Source organism: Armigeres subalbatus, chromosome 2 (assembly GCF_024139115.2).
Source record: "Armigeres subalbatus isolate Guangzhou_Male chromosome 2, GZ_Asu_2, whole genome shotgun sequence".
In the NCBI taxonomy this organism is placed as follows: Eukaryota; Metazoa; Arthropoda; class Insecta; order Diptera; family Culicidae; genus Armigeres; species Armigeres subalbatus.
This window is the reverse complement of record NC_085140.1, coordinates 313,502,712-313,521,009: the sequence shown is the minus strand read 5'-3', so window position 1 is coordinate 313,521,009 and position 18,298 is coordinate 313,502,712. Positions and strand designations below refer to the sequence as shown.

At 38.2% G+C, this 18,298-nt stretch overlaps 1 protein-coding gene across 4 annotated transcripts in view; it reads right to left on the bottom strand.

The window, feature by feature from the left end:
• The window catches only part of LOC134212608 (protein Atossa), a 256,321-nt gene that overhangs the window by 116,540 nt on the left and 121,483 nt on the right, over nt 1-18,298 (bottom strand). For 2 of the 4 annotated variants that reach the window (XM_062690613.1, XM_062690617.1), the window contains exon 1: nt 8,645-9,437. The exons of 1 other annotated variant lie outside the window; for it this stretch is intronic. The gene's annotated coding sequence lies outside the window, so the exon portion shown is untranslated. Of the gene's footprint in view, nt 1-8,644; nt 9,438-18,298 lie in introns of those variants that run through there. One more of the 4 variants, XM_062690615.1, reaches the window with a different exon arrangement.

The following is an 18,298-nucleotide window of genomic DNA, read 5'->3' as shown; positions in this document are numbered from 1 at the left end:
GATCAAAACTTAAATTTCGGTAATTTTGGGAAAAAAATTTCTTGTTTTTAATGAATCCACAGACGCAATGAGATGTCCGTCCAACATACGTTTGACCTTACAGGTCAGGAGAACTATTCGTACATCCTTTTTAGCAATAACTATTATTTTGAGCTTTATTTGTAAAAAAAGGCGCAGCCTTATACTTCAGATAAGAAATGCAATGCGGAAATCGATTAAAGAGGATAGATTTCAAATATAGCTAACAGAGTAATGCATAGTAATGAATCGTGAAGTTGTTACTTCAGAAACCATAAAATATTCACGATGCTTAAAAAATCCTTTACTTTTTATACCATAGCTTTCCAAAGATGAGGGGTCGCGACCACCTTTCATAAGATTTACACAGGCTAGGGGGTCACGACCCATCACTTTGGGAAACTATGGTTTACACATTCTGTGTCATTATTACCGATAGGCGATTTTTTTTGGTATGACTCACACTATTGCCAGAAATATTATTTTCAAATGATAGTTTTATTTAAGACATTACAAGAAAAAATAGTTCACAAATTTGGCAATAAATGTTTTTGATTTGATCGATAGTTCAATTTCCCGATTGGTTTCATGATTTCCCGCATTTCCCGGTTTTCCCGACACCCTGATGCATATGATACGATAACACATTATTTAATCTTCTCCAAAACAAACATAACATAATTGTAAAAATTTATTTTGCCTTATTTCTGACGTCCTTCGAACCAGTTGTCGCAGTAGTGTGGTCCCATTATGGCCAATCCCATAAAAAAATAATGGTATTTGCCATAATAGGAACCAAATTTAAGAATAGTGCTACAAAATGTTGACAGGAAAAGCCGAAACTTTTTTTTGTGTGTGTTTTATTTTTTTACTAAAAATGGGAAAGAATAGTGTCGCTGTTATAGTAATATACGTTTTATAACACAGTTGAAGAATAAATTTCGCTATAAAAACCAAAATTGTTATTCGGGATACAATACACAATGCATATAACAAAAAGGCCATCAATGATTGATAGATTATACAGACTAGAGCAGTGCTTTTGATTTACAGAAACTAATGCTGTTAAACACAAGTTCGATATAACCGCTTGTTTATTTATTCAGATACGACACGAGTTATTTGCGATTAAAACATATTAGAATGGGTGTATTTCCAAATAACCATAAACCGAAGAAAGAAAACAGCTGATAAACATATGTGAAAACATATGACAGTCAAACAGAAAAAAGTTATCTTATCGCACGACAAACCACCATGCATTTTCGACTTGATTGCGTGTACGTTGAACCACAAAACCATGGCCAACAGTCTAACGTCGTAATAATAGAACTGTGTAATTAATTCGGTTCCGAACATCTTTGGCCTTCTTCAAATATGATAGTAATTTAACCACTTCTTCAACATCCAACTAGTTATGTGTAAAATAAACTGTGATGTAATAATTTTGTTATACATTTAATTTGTAAAAAAAATATTACAAGTCTGATTTGTAGCACCATTGTTGATCGGTCAAGAGAATGAATATTAAACATTTGAAATTGGAATATTCTCGCTTGCTACACTTCGATGTATTAAGGGATAGGCAAATGTTTTACATTTGTTCTACAAACAACTTTGAAACATTTCAATATACCCCCCAATAAAGTAGCAACAAGAAACTCACGTGTTTGAACTCTGTGGATAACTTGGTTATCGAATTAAAAGGCTTTAGAAGTGAACACTCCCGTGAAGTCACTTGAAAGGTTGAACAAAAATGAAAGTTTCCGACATAATAACAAGAGCAACATTAAGAAAAAGTGTAAGCAGATTCTCTTTGCGCAACTTTATAATCAGAAACTTTGGGGATAGGTAATTTGGTTCGAGATTATATTTTTTGTAGTCAATGAAGTTATTATGTTTTTATGTGACTTTTATTGTATTTTTGGTCATTTGACCTAAAATATTCTACTATGTTATTTTTTATTCAATTACATGCATCATTACATGTTCCATAAAATCCTGAATAAAGAAATAATCCATTCTGATTATTATAAAATGGAATAAATTTTTTATGCTTTTCCCAGAAACTTGCACTAATTTGTCGACCAATTATGGCTGCATTTTTTTCCATTTCAGGCATACATCAAAGCAATTTCTGTAAAATATTTCATTAGATCAAAACTCTGCAAACAATATTTATCTAAAAGAAACAGATTTATGATTAAATACTTAGCTATGGACGTGTTATTTCCTTTTGGTGCTCTTTTGTTTGCTCTGAATAAATGGTAGGATTTTGTTTTTTGTGTGCTCATTTTACTACCATCGGGTTGTAGCTCTAAGAGCTGATGATGGGCGACCGACGCGCATGCCACCAAACGCAGCTACCACCGTAACTAGAACCCCAACCACAGATGAAGGTAAAGGTGGATTTTTTGCGAGATATTTCTTTGTGCTCAAGTTGTCCGCAGATGTTTGGCAGTGAAACGGACGGCAATCATCAACACCATCGACCATTCTAAGATGTTAAAATGAACGAAACCAGTTCGGTGATTGGAGTCTACTTATAAGAGGACAGTCTTAAAAAGGGGGACGAAATAATTGTCTACTATTTTGGGAAGATTCATTAATTACGTAATGCAAAAATTGTCCGTTCTAACCCACCTCCCCCCTTATGTCATACTTTTTGCTTGAAACATCTAAAATTTTTGTATGGATTTTCACCCTTTACGCAATTTCTTCTCTTTCTTAGCGTTACGTAATTTATGGACGATCCTCCTAATTTATGGATGGATCCTCATATAAATAGAGTGGTCAAAATAATCTAAAAATAATAATGTTATGGAAATCAAAGACTCAAATGTTTTATTTTGTTTAAAAACACTTAAAAGAGAAATAGAGATTTTCTATTTTTCACGAATGTCACCTTCTGAAGATTTTTGGGACTTTTCAAGATGTGTTTTGTTATATGAACATCGTCTGTATATTTTTCCGTTACCGAGTTATATCAATTTATCTGAAAAATATGACTTTTTTGGTTTGCCTCAATCGGATGAATCAACTTTCGAAAATAAAAACGTAGATATTGAGCATATGTACACACAAAAAGTTGTAATTTGTTTAGCTCTAAAAATCATGATTTTTCCGAAAAAATTTAAAACAAAAGGAGTAAGAAAATACTGTTTTTTGAGGGACACCCTAATCCAAGCAGGTAAAATTGCTCTAAATCAGCTACAGAAAAAGTTTTTTAAGCAAAAATTATTGGAATAAGCTGCGCTACAACTTTATATAACATTGCATATAAGTATTCCACAAAACAGAAAAAACTTTATTTTTAATTTTTCTACATATGTAATCACCCTATTCTGTGATAGCACCATAATGATGACCTTACTATTCCGAACAACATTTTTTCTAAAACATATATTGTGAATTTACTTGACCATTGAATTCGATGGTCGGTTCAGTAATCTGTTTCAAACGTACGTTTTGCAGCAAGGTTTGCAAAAATCAATAGATGTTTGGTGGATTGCCTTGCTTTTTAGTCCTTGACTGTCAAAACAGATGTCAACACATCGGAAAAGAAAGAGAAGTCTAAAGCAACGGTTCTCAACCTTTCTCTTGACAGGTACCCCTTCGAACTTTTGCATTAATTGAGGTACCCCTTCTTCAAAGGAAGTTTCCGAGCCTCTTGAAAGGAGGCTTCCGAGCCTCTTGAAAGGAGGCTTCCGAGCCTCTTGAAGGAGGCTTCCGAGCCTCTTTTGTAGGCTCTTGAAAGGAGGCTTCCGTGCATCTTCAAAGGAGGCTTCCGTGCATCTTCAAAGGAGGCTTCCAAGCCTCTTCAAAGGAGGCTTCCGAGCCTCTTGAAAGGAGGCTTCCGAGCCTCTTAAAATGAGGCTTCCGAGCCTGTTGAAAGGAGGCTTCCAAGCCTCTTGAAAGGAAACTTCCGAGCCTCTTGAAAGTGCGTTGACATAACCTCAAGGGTTCCGCAAGGTTCCATACTGGGTCCGGTGTTAAAACGTCATGTACGATGGTGTCTTGAGGTTGAAGTTCCCGGTGGGCGTGGTAATCGTCGGCTTCGCTGACGATATTACGCTGGAGGTCTACGGAGAATCGATCGAAGAGGTGGAATTGACTGCAGCCCACTCGATCGGAATTGTGGAGGAGTTCCAGGAAGTTAGAACTGGTTCACCACAAGACTGAGGTGGTTTTGTTAACAACCGAAAGTCGGGCGAAGCAGTGATAAGGGCAGGCAACTGCGCGGTCACATCTGAACGCTCCATCAAACTCTTGGGGTAATGATCGATGATAAGCTCACCTTTGGTAGCTACGTTAATTACGCCTGCAAGCGTGCCTCCACCGCTATAGTGGCATTGTCCCGGATGATGTCCAATAGCTGGCTAGTGTCGCTCAGTCCATACTGAGGTATGGGGGGCCAGCTTGGGCGGCTGGCCTGCGTATTAACTGCTACAGAACGAAGTTAGAACGTGCGTATGAAGGCTCATGTGCAGAGTTGCGAGCACGTACCGTACCGTGTCGCACGATGCACTTTGCGTCATCACCGGTATGATGCCTATTGACATCGTTATCGGTGAAGACATAGAGTGCTTCGAAATGCGCGGCAACGAAAGGCATCCAGGAGACTGTCAGGTTGGCCTCAATGGTCAGAAGGCAGCGATGCGTAGGACAGTTCCACTAAGGGTAGATGGACACATAGGTTGATACCGGAGATAGGCACGTGGGTCAAGAGGCGCCATGGGGAAATCACTTTCCATTTGACCCAGGTCCTTACAGGCCATGGTTGCCTCAGACAGTATCTACACCGGCCGTGAAGAAAAAAGCAGGCGCGAAGTCGACCCTTCCCACCTTCCGAGGACATAGGACGTGGAAACACGCAAAAAAGCGTTCATGAATTCGTGAACTAATGAGTTCACGGTATATTTTTCGTGAACAACAGTCACGGATTCAGAATACAGCCACGTTTTCTGGAACGTTCTGGAAAACGTAACTGGTGTTCCTGAATTCATGACTTAAATCACGGTGATTTTCTGCTAGTTCACTGATTTAGGTACGCTTTTTTTGCGTGAAGGCCACCTGGAAAGCCCGCAATACGCTGGGACGATACCATGGTACCACAAGACTGAGGTGGTTTTTGTTAACAACCGAAAGTCGGAGCAAGAAGCGGTGATAAGGGCAGGCAACTGCGCGGTCACATCTGAACGCTCCATCAAACTCTTGGGGTAATGATCGATGATAAGCTCACCTTTGGTAGCCACGTTAATTACGCCTGCAAGCGTGCCTCCACCGCTATAGTGGCATTGTCCCGGATGATGCCCAATAGCTCTGCGGTTTATGCCATTCTGGCTAGTGTCGCTCAGTCCATACTGAGGTATGGGGGGCCAGCTTGGGGCACAGCCCTGCGTATTAACTGCTACAGAACGAAGTTAGAACGTACGTATAGGCTAAGCCTAAGAGTTGCGAGCACGTACCGTACCGTGTCGCACGATGCACTTTGCGTCACCACCGGTATGATGCCTATTGACATCGTTATCGGTGAAGACGCCATGAAATTAACTTCAATGCGCATGACACGAAAGGCATCCGTAAGACTGTCAGGTTGGCCTCAATGGTCAGAAGGCAGCGTGCGTAGGACAGTTCCACTAAGGGTAGATGGACACATAGGTTGCTTCAGACAGTATCTACACCGGCCGTGAAGAAAGAAGCAGGCGCGAAGTCGACCCTTCCCACCTTCCGAGGACATAGGACGTGGAAACACGCAAAAAAAAGCGTTCATGAATTCGTGAACTAACGAGTTCACGGTGTATTTTTTCGTGAACAACAATCACGGATTCGGGAATACAGTCACGTTTTCTGGAACGTTCTGGACAACGTGACTGGTGTTCCCGAATACATGAATTAAATCACGGTGTATTTTTGCTGGTTCACGAATTCGGGAACGTTTTTTTTGCGTGAAGGCCACCTGGAAAGCCCGCAATGCGCTGGGACGATACCATGGTGCTCTTCTAAAAAAGCGAGTCACGATATTCAGTTCTGCAAGGACACACCGCTAAACTCGAGGGTGCGTTGTGCACTGGCCCCCCTTTGAAGTATTACTTTCTGGTTGTACCGAAGGGACGACGGGCTTGCCGGCAATGGAAACGGTTTAGCGGGTCGGGGATGTAGTCCTGCCTCCCTCGTTTGCTGATGGAGATGGTCCCTAATTCCGCACTTCCTGGACCTCCAACCCAGGATGTCTGTTGACCAGATTCCCCCTCCATTGCTTAGAAAGAAAAAAACACATACATACACAAACAGACCCACACATACACACACGCTGAGTCGATTGGTATAAAACACACTGGGTCTTCTATTAAAAGTACGTTCTCGGAGTGAAATGATAGCCTTTCGGTACAAGGCGAGAATAGCAAACCGTTTGCAATTATAGAATAGAGAAACCTATTGATGAGGTGTTTTATTTTGCTTTCGGTGGTCTCAAACATTGATTCCCGGTCCGGTCTAGTATATTTTCGAATTGGATTTTTTCGAACTATGCCTTTCTTTTCCGTTACAGCCTTGTAGAAATTCAAACTTTTGCAGTTGTGTTTCAGTCTACTAAGCAATGTTGGATGTATTAAAATACACCTTCTCCAGTCGAGAGGGAAGGGGACGCGGAACAAAGGAAGACATTTTAATACCCATTTCGGGGGAAACCCATCTTCTACTTCTCTCCATGCTATGCAGTTCAGGGTGGGCTGTGGGAGTTTCTTTGTGCAGAATTGCACAAGAGTGGAAAATTTTGTAAGTCCCTCTTCAGACACCGACTGACTGGTGAAAGGACGACTCGGTGGCCCCGACAACAAAGGCTTGCTTAGGGTAGGTGCATTTCCGATGGCTGTGTGATGGATGGGTACCATGACCAGGCAAACGACCATCCCATGCAATCCAAACACAGACTGGTCACATAATATTGTTTTTTTTTTCTTATTTGCACACCAGACAAGCTCAATCGTGTTACAACTGGTTCACAAAGCGTTCGTTAAAAATCAGTGAAGGAAAGAAATTAATATCATTAGACATCAAACTCATCGTGTTTACTTCTGGGATCGAATTCAACCAGTTGAAGCGAAAAGATAATGCAGATACGGAGAGAAATAATAAGTATATAAATACAATATGTATGAGGAAGTTGATTTTCTCGTTAATCAACAGTATTTCGAGAAAGTCGAGCAATTTTTTAAAGTTTTTCTTACATTTACGTTATATTGTAATGTAACATTTCTTATCATTCCCAGCAACTATAATCTTCGTACAATACTAGCATAACTCAACATGTTTCGTTTTTGACATTTCATGGCAAAGCACGTAAAATGGCATAAAGTTGCACCTGACAAAGACCAAGGCCAAAATTTAAAATAGATCAAAAGTTATGCGTAATTCAATATTTGATTACTGAAACACACAAAACCAAACCACTTTTATCAACGCATGCAAAAAGACCCGTGAAATTTGAAATAATCCCAAAAATATACAATTTCCTTTTTTTAGTCAAAAATTTAAAACGTCATTTCTGAAAATTTACAGATTTTGAGTTGTGCCTGAATTGCACCAAACCGTCGATAATTTTGCTTTTCTCTTACACTATATGTATGTACAAATAGGCTATATGTTTGCACCGAAAACAAACCTTTCATTCGAGGCTCGGAGATTCATAGTAATATATTGACGAAATGAGGTAATTTGTTAAAATAGAGGAACATTTTCCTAAACCGGTCTTGCTCTGTAGCTACGCATTTTACCGCTAAGCTAAAGCAAGCCCATTACATTAGTATACAATATGCTGATAATAATTGAGTTCAGAATCTTAACTTTTGTTCATGACATATGAGAAGTTAACCATTGCATTACTCAAGCGACAAGTAGATGCTGTTTTGCGAAATTCAAGATGCTGAATACAATGTTGTTAAGAAATTTAATCATAAGTTCTTCCTATACCATGGAATAAAAGATAAAAAAAAATACATCCAATATAACAAAAAATATTACGTTCCATAACAAGATAGACATTTTGCTTTTTTCTGACCACCATCATTGGGGCAGCCTTCATAGTCTGCATTAGCTCTGCTGTGTACAACAGCAATCCCATAATATAACCACTCACACGACCACTGCTAGTGAGTGCCGTACCGTCGAGAACTGAGCAACGACTGTGGCTGCTGACAGCTGATTTTGTTGACAGTTAGCTGTCGGATCCCTCGTATGTTATTTTGCTACTGCTGGTGCTGCCATAAACGCAGATTGTATTACATCCTAAGGGGCTCGGTGCACACAGGGCCAGTAGAGGTAGAGAGTTCCCTGTTCGTGTTACTGAGGGAAAATACGCAATACATTCAAACGAGCTGGATCCACCAGAATGTATAGACTGAATAATTAGCATTTCCTTTTTGTTCAGACTAGGAATATATGCTATGAATTATTAATTGAATAAGATTAGTTAAATGTATCAAAAATACATCCCCCCGTATTAGACCATTTAATCATAAATCGAGATTCAATTTGATGGCGATGGAAACAGACATATTAAGGAGTTTTGCAAAATGACGTCCGGTTGAAAACTGAAACCAATACATTATAATGGTGGACCACTTACCTTACTGAAGTAAATTCGGAAAATTTCTATCAAACGAAGATAATGTTATATAAATCCATTCTTTAAGCACGGAAAATCCTTTTTTACTAATTTAATCAACATATTGTCTGTAGATGTGGCTGGTATCTATCGTATACCGTTTTGCTTCTTTCAATAAACACTTTTTGTCACCTCAACGATAGGAGTTGCACCAACACAAAGGAAACGATTTTTCCTAATTGTTTTTTTTTTATCGATAACTCTAGTTTTTCTCTATTGTGTCAGCGTAGCTTTCGCACTTGTTCGATTTCAACAATCTCCACAAATCAAAATGTCCTCTTATGAATACTGATCGTCAATTTCAGATAAAAAATGTGTCACAATTGTCACATATATCTTTATTCAGCACCATACAACTCTGCTTGATTTGATTGCTTTCCACAGGTTCACTTTTCACTGTTTAGAAAACTGTCTACGTCGAAATTCTACAACTGGTGATCCCGAAAAATGTCTGATATTCGATTGATTATTAACTTCATAAACCTTTTGCAAGTATCCACCCTTCACTGGTTCCTCGCCCACTTTTGTTGCACTCCCAATAATTTTCCTATAGGGTATGCGTATGTGTGATAATTCCCTATGCTTTTTGCAGTTAGCACAGCCTCACACAATAACTCCAGGGATGAGAGAGACCAAGTCGCTTACAGAAGGGAAATTCGGGATTCCTTTGTAGAGCAGCCGCGCGTAGAAAGCCTCCCACCTACTAGGGCCAGAAAAACTCGAACCGCTCACCACCGTAGTCGACGAATGACTGTGGATTGAGAGCTAGGCTGCATTATGCACAGTTTCGCTGTATCCCGGTGAGTGGCTGCTACTTGTTCCTCGTCAATCGCGAACGGACCCCACGTAATGGGACTCTCGATTCAGTTGATATGTGGTTTCAGTGGTTATGCTATAACCGGATCAGACATAGAAAATATTAGACAAAAATATTATTTCTTTATTTTATAATAAGTATATGTTAGAAGTGTATATGTAGCCTGAAACAAGTTTTATATACCAAACCACTAAAAAGGTCCCGTCGTAGCTACTGACAATTTCCCAATTCAGTCATTATGTTCCGATGATGTTTCCAAATACTATCATTGCGCGTGGCCAATATTCAAAATACGAGAAAGGCAAAAAGGGAACAGGTCCCACTCCCCCAGGTAAAACGTCTCTTGAGTGTTCTCTTTATATTTATCGTGGTTGAGAAAGAAGTAGAATAATTTGTTTCAGAAACTGCATATGCGACATTCCTGGCCAAAATCATATTTTTATATATTCTGGATCCTCGTCAAAAATACGTTTTCTACGGCAAAAAAACGAATTTTCAAACAAATGATTCAATTACAGATAGGAAGGAAGGAAACCACCCCGAATTACCACATTTGGATGGAACAGCTAAAATTTGGCGAGACAAAACGTCCTAGAGGGACTAACCTACAATCTACTACGCACCTCCACGTACTGCCAATACCAGAATGATGATTAGCCGACGCATGGTGCATTTTTTTCATAAGAGCTGCCAACTAAAATGCGTGTAATTTCAAACTTCCGATAACATTATATCAGTACTTTTTTAAATGTGAATATTATCAATATGATTGTGATTTTCTACAATTTTAAGATGGCGTCAGCTAACTATGTTATGTAACTGTTGGGATTAAAAATACCGATAAAAATCGTTACAACTAAGACATTCAAGCAGTCTTTGCTGAGCTAGAGCATATTTTCCCACCTTATCATAAGTGGAAATTATATATTTGGATTTTGTGCATTTGCCATATGTTTTGCACAAATTAGACGATTAGCATACCATAGCTATAAAATGCTCAATTGAGCAATCTTCTGTATATTGTCGCAAATCGGTACTTGGGAATAATAACTTTTCCTATACAGAAGCAGTTGTATACCTGACCACGTCCTTACAATCACGGAAGGATGGGAAGGATGGTTAGTTCAACGGATTAGTCGGATTTGTTAAAGAATGTTTTGAAAATCCTCAAAATTATCCGAATTTTATTTTGTTGCCCCCTCAAAATATTATTTTTTGGCAAAAAGACCCGAGAGGGGGGGGACAAAATAGTTTTCAAATATTTGTATCGGCCTAATATAAAAGAATGAAAACATAATCATATGATTACATAACAAAATAAAAATATAGAAATATAAAACCTGAAAAAAAAAACTTAAAAGAATATATAGAACTAGTCGACTCGACAGACGTTGTCCTGGATAGTAGGCGAAAATGCGCGTTGTGAACTGCCTATGCGAAATTTCCATACGAATCATTATTTTAGTTTTTCAGGATTTACTCAACTTTACTAATAATTTTCGCATGAGGAAATATCATATAAACCCATTAGAAACTATAACGAACGTAACTGCTCAAGGAATGGAGAACATCCATTCAGCCGTTTTCGAGTTATGCGGATACGAACACAGACCATTTTATTTTTATTATATAGATTGAAAATTAGAAAATATAAAAATATGAAAGTATAAATAAAAATATCATAATATGACAATATGGATACCATGAAAATATAAATCAAGAACATATGGAAATATGGTATAAAACTGAAATACGAAATATAAAAAGTTAACATTTAAACAGGCAAAATTATGAGAATATACAACATTAAATCATAAGAAAGTATAAAATATGAAAATTAATTTCACACTTTTCACACTATTATATTTGCCTGCAATAAAAAAAATATATATATATAAATGTATATGAAAAACCCTGATTGATCCACCTAGCGGTGTTTGTGCCTTTCTCGTACATCAGATATACTAAAAAATTGAGTGAGAATTTCTTAGCGTGTTTTTGTATATAAATCGTATTTTGGCCATAACTTTTGATCCCATAGTCCGATCTGGCCAATTTTCAATAGGAAACAATGGGACAGGATTCCCCGTCGAATTGCAAACAAATCGGATCAAGATAAGTGCTTAAAACATGAGTGAGTTTTATTCTGCGCACATACATACACACACGCACACATATATACACAGACAGACATCATCTCAATTTGTCGAACTGAGTCGATTGGTATATAACACTATGGGTCTCCGGACCATCTATCACAAAATCGTCTTGGAAGTGAATATATAGCCTTTTCGTTACACCTTGGTGGCAAACATAAATATATGAAAATATAAATATATGAAAACATAAATATATGAAAACAAAAATACATGAAAAAAGGGGCCCTCCTTAGACGTGCGGTAAGACGCGCGGCTATAAAGCAAGACCATGGTGAGGGTGGCTGGGTTCGATTCCCGGTGCCGGTCTAGGCACTTTTCGGATGGGAAATTGTCTCGACTTCCCTGGGCATAAAAGTATCATCGTGTTTGGCTCATGATATACGAATGCAAAAAGGGTAACTTGGTTTAGAAACCTCGCAGTTAATAACTGTGGAAGTGCTTAATGAACACTAAACTGTGAGGCGGCTCTGTCCCAATGTGGGGATGTAATGCCAATAAGAAGAAAAAATACATGAAAATATGTATAAATATATAAAAATATGAACGCACGAGGAAACGAAAATATGAAAACAAGATAAAATGAAAATATAAAAATATGAACGTAGGAAAATATGGAAATGAGATACATGATAAAATGAGAATGTGATTATATGAAAATATATTTTAAAAATATATAAATAAAACTATGAAGACATTAGGGTAATTCGCCAAATGTTGAACGGCTAATTTTTTCGCTTATTGTTGAACTCACGTGCGTTTCTTATGGGAGTTCAACGATAAGCGACAAAATTAGCCGTTCAACATCTGGCGATCTCTCCTAAATATGAAAATACATAATCAAACAATATAGTTCCCTATCAGCAGTGCACTATGGTCCAGGATCAATATTTACGCGGAAAGATGCATTTTACGCCAAAACTATATTTTTTAGAAAAAAATGTTGTTCTACAAAATTGTTAGAAATAGTAAGGTAGAAAATATTTTTTTTATTTCTCGAAATACTGACACGTTATGTTCTACAAAGTTGTAGCGCACACAGATAAAAATTCTGAAAATCACACGCCATGGAAATATTTAAACGCATATTTTTGTGTTCAATAGCCTCTAATTTTACATCCAACTTTTTCTTGTACGCAATATTGGATACAAGCTCTATAGTAACGACGACCTGTAATTTTAAAAAGTGATGGGAAAATGTGTCAAATCGCACGGAGCCTTTTTGTTACATCATATATGTTGTAACATTTTTATACTGTGCAGCTTATTCCAATAAATTTTGCTAAAAAGGCTTTTTCTGTAGCTCTTAAGTTGGCTGATTTAGAGAAATATAGTTTTGGCGTAAAATGCATCTTTCCGCGTAAATCTCGATCCTGGACCATAGTGCAGTGTATGGCAGCATAAGAATACAACATTATGAAAGCATATAAATAAAAAAATAAGAGGATAAAAAATAGCAACATTTGAAAATATGAGAGTATGAAAATATGAAATTATGAAATTAAGTAAATATAGAACAAATAAATATGGAAATGTGAGGAAATAAATATTTGAAAAAAAAAATGATAGTGAAGTAAAACTCATGTTTCTTTTGAAATGTCTTGCTGTCCAGATTGCTATCAGAAATCAAGGTAGGAGAAGTCCTTGATATCAATCTAAGACAAACGTTACAAAAGCGTGGGGATGGATTACGCCCACATTTGTACCACAACTAGGGGAGGGGAAGGAAATGTTGATGTGATTCTTCAAAATAGGCTTTCGACTCAACGACACCCTTATAAGTACCAAGAAGTTGGATATTGGGAAGGTATTCGTTGGGTCAGAAGAATTTGCCTGCAGCTGGCAATGTGACCGTGGTAGATCTTACCCCGTAGCATACCACCTGAAGGTGTCTACCCAGCGTTACTGGCATGTTTTGCACAAATTTGACGATTAGGTATAAATACATAATCGTCAAATATGCACGGAATTTTTAAAGGCCGCATGTGATATGAGGCAACCTAATTGTTGCGAAGGAGGCGCGCTATATTTTACTCTACGATACCGAAACGACCCACACAGTATAAAAATGTTACAACATATATGATGTAACAAAAAGGCTCCGTGCGATTTGACACATTTTCCCATCACTTTTAAAAATTACAGGTCGTCGTTACTATAGAGCTTGTATCCAATATTGCGTACAAGAAAAAGTTGGATGTAAAATTAGAGGCTATTGAACACAAAAATATGCGTTTAAATATTTCCATGGCGTGTGATTTTCAGAATTTTTATCGGTGCACCCTCACCACATGTTGTTTCAATACGTGCACTTTCTACCGAGAACGCTTTACACGCATTATTTCGTATATGTAGGTCATCTGCTCAAACCGCAATCGGCGATGTATTGGTATTCAAAGCGTTCTTCGTTGGCAGTGCACGGTTTGGTGCCGAATCGTGAATCAGTGAATGAAAAACTACCACTTTGCCAATGATAACAACATTTTCCTCTTTTGTAAATGTTGAGACAAACAAAGTGCTGATATTATGTTATCGAAAAATTTATGAAACAGCACGCCTTTTAGTTGGCAGCTCTTAGGAAAAACGCGCACCACGCGTCGGCTAATCAGCATTCTGGTATTGGCAGTGCGTGGAGACGCGTGGTACATTATAGGTTAGTCCCTCTAGGACGTTTTGTATCGCCAAAATGTTAACTGTTCCATCGAAATGTGGTAATTTGGAGTTTCCTTCCTTCCTATCTGTTATTTTGACACTTTTTCCACCTAACCTATCTACATAATTGACCTTTCCCGTCGAAAATTGCATCTCGTTTTATTGTCTCAATCGATTCTTTGGCTTATTTAAGGTCAACTTTCCCAAAGAACCAATATTTTTTAAGCCTCTAACTATTTCAAAAATCTAAAACAAAAGCCAAAAAAGTGCTGCACGTGTGAACTAGCCTTAAACATTCACTGTAGATACAGTATCCACACTTATAATCTTCCCTTCTCCTTCGTACGGAAGTTTGGCAGAAGGAAGGTCGTGCTATTTATACCATCACAAATATTCGCACTAAGGCCTTGTAACATGTTATTTTGCTATCTTGAATAGCTTTCTTTTGTCGATAATTTGAATAACATTTTGTTAAGAAAATTATTTTGAGCTTTTTAGTGGAATGTCTTTACTTGTCATAAGTCTTATGACAAGTTGAATAACATGTTATTCAGGCCGTAGTGCAAACATAGTATTAGAAGCAGATATACGAAATATAAAGAGCAAACATATGGGAAAACGCTTGAAGATGAATCATTTATATTATATGCGTCATTTCAGGTTCCTTTTATACGCGTTTTTCTCGAAATATTTAACTTTAATGAAATGGTCTCCAGTAGCCTTGAGAGCAAAGGCGTAGGATTGCCAATCTGGAGATGGAGAGTTCGATTCTCGGTCCGGTCTAGGATGTTTTCGGGTTGGAAACTTTCTCGACACCCTGGGCGTGTATCCATTGTACTTGCCACACAAGATACATACTCATGCAATGGCAGGCATAGAAAGGCTTTCAATTAATAACTGAGGAAATGCTAATAGAATACCAAGTTGAAAAGCCGGCCAAGTTCCAGTTGGAATGTAGAGCCATTGAAAAAGAAGAAGAATGAAATGGTTCACATGTTGAATAATTGATCACGCGACGCCGCGTAAGCTTTGTCACGCACCCTATACAATATAACAAGAAATTACCAGCGTTAGACTTTATGCGTTAAATTTGTATTATTGCTTAAACGGCAGTATTCTTGTGACACTAACTTTTGTGACTTACCCAGTGGCGTCTCGTCCTCATTTGCACTGAGTTCACTACTCCTGTTGTATACCATGCTAAGAATGCTTAGTGAACGAAATCTTGCCTTTATATAGCGCTCTTGCACCAAATCTTTCCCATTAGCAATCGAATGTGGGGTCGCATGAAAGACCATGCGTCTCCATTAGTTTGCTCACGCAATCACTTCAAGTGCTTGTCGTTGTCGTGTAACTGTTGTCTATGGTCTCTCGGGTGTTTATCACCGACATGCCAGAAAATGAAACTCCAACGAGACCTGGATGTCCTGACAGAGTACAACAGCTGGAAGAAACATTTTCCGCCTGAGGATTGTAAAATCACCCTAAAGGGCACGACAGTGAGTGGAATGAGCCAATGAGTCCGACTGCCTTGGCTTGACCCTCGACATCAAGCTTACCTTCAGCAGGTAGGGGAAACTGGGGTAATATGCACCTCCGGGGCAAAATGACCTTTTGACGTTTTTGAGGACATTTTCAGCAATTTTTCGAGCATATTTGCTACAGCGCATGTAGTTCGGATTGCGAACTACCAGTCCAGCAGTAAACATTCCTGAAAATATGTCTGAAACACCTCCAAAAATGTTATAAGGTCGTTTTGCCCCGGGGTGCGTTTTACCCCAGTTTACCCTATGGGAAAAATCAAAATTTCAAAAAATCGAGGATAATCAAAACTCACCCACGATCTTATTTTTAAATTATCAAGTGCTTAAAACTCGCCAGCGATTAAGAATTGAAGCATTTACCGTTACATTTTGAACTCTTTTTCCTTGCTACCATGAAACCATGACGCCAAATAGAAGGCGACAACTCGCCTACTGTTTTCACGTGAAAAGTTTTCACATGAAAATTGCAATCATTATCGTCTGATAATGGCAGGTTGACAAAGCATTGACGTTATTGTCCAGCGTGGCACTTTTTGCCTCGGTGGCGACGTGAAACGGCGTCGATGGAAAATATGATTTGCACTATACACATGGGTCGCTTTTTACGATTCACCCAACCAGCTGATGGCAGATTTTAATACAGTCCTTTATCAAATTTTGGCAAATACAATTTCGGAACTGAGGAAATCAATTTTCATTCAAACTCCTTATCAAAATCAATATGCCTACAAGGAATCAATATGAACTTCAATGCCTTATGAAATATGATTTTCATTAAAAAAAAAAGCAAAGTTCGGCAGACTGGGCTGACTCGGCTGGGACGTCGGGATCGGGAGGCCGGTATGTAAACCACACGCCCATCGAAGCTTGAATACTCCACTAAAAAAAATAATGAAAAGTAAACAGCGCGTAAAACTTGACATGCGGAAATTTACGCTATTCTGAAATGGTCCTCTTCCTAACAAGATTGCTTACAACTTGTATGCAATATCGACGATTCACGTCAAACATTGTATACGTTTAGGCTATATCACGTGTGGAATTACGCTAATTATGGTGTTCCATTTATGTGCATGATTTTTAACGTAAATTTCAGTGGATTTTTTTATCTGTGCGTCAAGGTAACAGCGTATGAGAAGCACTGTTGGTAGAAGACAACGTACGCCACCAACTTTGTTTTTTTTTTTCGACTGTGACAGACGAACAAACTACGATTACCAAACTGATTATCTACAAAACGATCGTTAGACCGGAAGTCATTTAAGGACACGAGACCTGGCTATTGAACAAAGCTCTTGCAAAGAAAAGGGCTGTGTACCATCTATGGTGGAGTTGCGATGGACAACGATACATGGGATTTGTTGGGAGAACCATCCATGATCCATACTGCGAAAATCGAACAATTGTGATGGGCCGGGAACGTAGCCAGAATGTCGGACAATAACCCGGTAAAAATGTTAGTCAATAATTAGTCATTCGACGGAGACAAGAAGGCGGGTTGCGCTGCAAGCAAGGTGAATCGACCATGTGAAAGATGATTTGCGGACCCTCCTGCGTGATTGGCGATGGACCGAGCAGAATGGAGACATCTTTTATGCACTCTGTAAGCCACATTTCAAATTACATACACTCTGTCCTGCTTTAGTTTGACAACAAAGAAATAATATTTATTTCGTCAAATAAAACGATAACACCAGATTACACAATTAAGTAATTTAAAAATTGTAGGAGATTGCGACTGGTAGAATGGATACCGTTTAGTACCGTCAAGTTGTGTATGCGTTGTGTCTATGTGCAGTGAATATTGTCTTCTAATTAATTTTTAATATCAAATGTGTAATGCTACTACAAGAAGCTCCAACAGACTCAGACATTCATTCCGTATGTAACGAGAGTCGGCCGACAGCTTATCCCTTGAAAAAGGTCCAATACACGGGACCGAAACGTCGGGCTATGCCAAACTAGCCGTCTTAATTAAATTAGACTGAGAAAGCCAACCTCAAAATATGTAATTTAAAAATTATGCTTGATTGGTCTTCGAAAGGGGAGGGGCGGATTATAAAAAAATAAACTCCTCGAATTTGTTAATGAATGTTTTGAAAATCCTCAAAATTTTCCGAAAATTTTATTGCTGCCCCCTCAAATTATTATTTTTGGGCAAAAAAAATCCGAGGGTGGAGACATAATTGTTTTTAAATACACATTTGTACTTTTGAATGCCATAAGCCTAAACTGTAGCGACTTAACCCTTTCCTGCCCACAACTTTTTCAACGATTTGAATAGGAGGAGTGAATCACCTTTGATAAAAAATCTAAAACAAACATGATTGTTTTCAATAGTTTAACTATGTTGACACAAACTTGATTAGCAGTCTAAAGAAATCGTGAATATGTGCTTTATATTTCTTTTTGTTGTTGAAGCCTTTAGGTGAAAGTTGGAAGGTGC